Source organism: Tupaia chinensis, unplaced genomic scaffold (genome assembly GCF_000334495.1).
Source record: "Tupaia chinensis unplaced genomic scaffold, TupChi_1.0 Scaffold000407_4, whole genome shotgun sequence".
In the NCBI taxonomy this organism is placed as follows: domain Eukaryota; kingdom Metazoa; phylum Chordata; class Mammalia; order Scandentia; family Tupaiidae; genus Tupaia; species Tupaia belangeri.
This window is the reverse complement of record NW_006159912.1, coordinates 4,754,387-4,757,717: the sequence shown is the minus strand read 5'-3', so window position 1 is coordinate 4,757,717 and position 3,331 is coordinate 4,754,387. Positions and strand designations below refer to the sequence as shown.

The following is a 3,331-nucleotide window of genomic DNA, read 5'->3' as shown; positions in this document are numbered from 1 at the left end:
AAAAAAAAGAATTATTTTAATTTATTATCATTATTATTTTTAATTTGCTATAGGGAACGTGCACTCACCAGAGGGGGCGGGACGGATAAGAAAGTAAGCCTCCAGGTTCAGACTCGTATAGTGCTCAGCCACATGGGAGTCTAGCACCCCAACCACCATGCCACCTGCTGGTCCCAAGCCTTATTTGTTTATAATAAAACAATAGGAGCTGACAGGTAGCATGGTGATTAAGGTGCTGGATTCCCACATGGCTGACCGCAGTTCGAGTCCTGGACCTGGTGGCTTGCTTTCTCATTTTCCCTTTCCTCTCTCTCTGGTCAAATTAAAAATAAATAAATAAATAAATAAATAAAATTAGATAAGTAATTATTTTTAAAATAATAAAATAAAACAATGGTACCTGAAATCCTAACCTGGCAAAAATTAAATTGAGAGACTAGAGATATTTTTTGAAAATTTTCTGGCCAGTGAAATCCAGGAATCGCTAAAACGGCAGCTCCTCGTATTCAGAACTGATCCATCCTTTCGTGGGCAGAGGATGAAACAGAAATGCAGAGAGGCAGAGGATGTGTTAAGTCGGCACAGCGAGGGCAGGGACACGGCCCGCCCGCGATCTGAGGGAACTTTTATCTGAGCCAGGTGGAGGCTGAATCCTGGCTCTTTCTTCCCACTCACTGTGTGGCCTGGGACAAGTTAGCTTACTCCCCCACATTCGGGATCTTCCTTTACAAGCTGCAGACAATATTCGAATTACCACTGAAGGTTACTTTTGCAGATTACCTGAGGAAACATGAAGGGCCTGGCACACACAGCTTTTATAACTGTTGTCTGTGATCATTATGCTCAACCAGTGGTTCTCAAAGTGTGCTATGCAAACCCCTGAGGGTCCCAGACAGCTCCGCTGAGAAGTGGGGTCCATTTAAAGTACAAAAGAGAAACCAATTAATTCTAATGAAATCTGGTATGAAAGTTCGTTGATCTGCACCTGAAAAGGCCGCGAACTGTATGAGGCCAGCTCTAAGAGGGAGTGGCAAAACTGTGGAGACAGTGGAAAGGCTAGGGGTTACCAGGAGTTTCAGAGGGATGGTAGAGGAGTAAACAGGGCTTTCTAAACAAGTCTTTTTGTTTGTTTTGTCTTTCTAATTTGCAGGAGGGCACATGTCCTCACCAAAGAGAGAGAGAGGGAAAGTGAGAAAGCACTCCTCAGAGGGGATGGCCACATTGTAATCCCTTCTCTGGTCTCTTTTTGAGATTTTGGGCACGCACACACTCATCGATATGTTTTTCAAGTCCCTGGGACTGTCACTCAAACCATACAGTCTGCCATAAGGGTTAGAGACGCCTTAACCACCATACCACCAGGGGTTTGAGTCCTGGCCTTCCCCCCTGGGGGTGATTTCTCGCTTTCTGTCTCTGTCTTTCTCTGTCTTTCTGGCGAGCACATGTGCCCTACAGCAAAAACCTCTCCAAAAAAAAAAAAAAAAAGTGAACTCTAATGTGAACTATGAACTTTAGCCATTAATAATGTATCAATATTGGCTCATCAATTATGAGAAATGTACCATTCTAATGCAAGATGCTAATTTAAGGAAATGGGTTGGGGGAATATATGGAAACTCTCTGTACTTTCCACTCAAATTTTCTGTAAACCTTAAACTGCTCAAAAAAAGCCTGTCAATTTAAAAAAGTTCACTGACATGATTCAGATTCTGTATTGCAATGAAGAAACTGCCACTTTTTGTGCTTTGGTGTGGTATCCAAGAAAAATGACCTGGAGACACTAATAAACAATGATCATCATAAGATCTGCAATTCTTAAAATCATCTTCTCTTTTCCAACTATATAACTGTATGATGCTGGGCTTCTTTATGTACTTCAACTAGCTCAGTATCTCATAAGGGACTGAATACAGAAGCAGACAGGAGAATTCAGTTCTCTTCTATTACGAGATTTCCAAAAATGGGGGCCAGCAGATGACGTAGCAATTATGTCCTGGACTCCCGCATGACCAACCAGGGTTCCAATACCAGACCCGGTGGCTTGAAAATCACACCAGGCACTTGTGCGTGTGTGTGTGTGTGCGTGTGTGCCCATGATCCCTGGTGGAGAATGAAGAAGTGATTGTGGTGTGGCCATCCCCTTTGGGGGACTGATTTCTCACTTTCCCTCTTTAATGTCTCTCTCTTTCTGCCTCTCTCCAGTGAGTGCACAAACCTCTTAAAAAAGAGAGAAAGATTTGCAAAAATATAAAACTTTGTTATTCTTCTTGTTTAATTAGTTTTGTTTTGAAAAGTATAACTATTCTTCATGAAAAGTATTTATGTTAACATACAATAGTCTCTTTATTTTTATTTTAAATGAATTTAAACACATATTTTAATATTTATTAAATGCATATTTTGATTATTATTATTTTTAAATTTGCTATAGAGCATATGCACTTAGCAGAGACAGACAGAAAGAGAGAAGGGATTGTGGCGTGGTTGGCCATGCCCCCTGGGGGGTTGTTTCTCGCTTTCTGTCTCTATGTCTCTCTCTGTCTGTCTGGCGAGCGCACGTGCCCTATAGCAAAAATTTTTTCTTAATCTAAAAATTTTGGGGTGGGGGGGAAGGTAGCATGGTGGTTAAGGTGCTGGTCTCCCACATGGCCAACCAGGTCTGGGACCACCAACAGTGGTCAACAATGTGGAAGTCCAGCACCTTAACCACCATGCCACCTTCTGGCCCCTAGCTTTCCTTCTCCTCCATTCTCCTCTCGGGATCTTGGGCACGCACGCACACGCGCCTGGTGTGAGTTTAAGCCACCAGGTCCAAGACTCAAACCATGGTCGACTACATGGGAGTCCACCGACATAGCCATTATGCCACCTGCTGGTCCCTATTTTTATTCATTTTAATTTGACCAGAGAGAGAGAAGGAAAGTAAAAAACCAAGTCCAGGACTTGGACTGCCGTCGACCATGTGTCAGTCCAGTGCCTTAAACACTACACCACCTGCTGTCCCCCTAGCTTTCATTGTTAATAGGATAAATTTTAATAGATACAGCCCACATTAAAAAATTTGGGGGGGGGAAGGTGGCATGGTGGTTAAGGCGCTGGTCTCCCACATGGCCAACCATGGTTCAAGTCCAGGACCTGGCAGCTTGCTTTCTCTCTCTCTCTTCAAATTGAAAAATAATAAAAAATAAATAAAATTAAATAAATAATTAAAAAAAAACTTTTGGGGGACCAGCAATTAGCATAATGGCTATGTCACTGGACTCCCATGTAGTCGACTGTGGTTCGCGTCCTGGACCCGGTGGGTTTAAACTCAACCCGGGGGCCCGGTGCA

At 42.9% G+C, this 3,331-nt stretch overlaps 1 protein-coding gene across 1 annotated transcript in view; it reads right to left on the bottom strand.

The window, feature by feature from the left end:
- Positions 1-3,331, bottom strand: part of CHCT1 (CHD1 helical C-terminal domain containing 1) — a 15,356-nt gene that overhangs the window by 6,089 nt on the left and 5,936 nt on the right. The gene's annotated exons all lie outside the window — the stretch shown is intronic.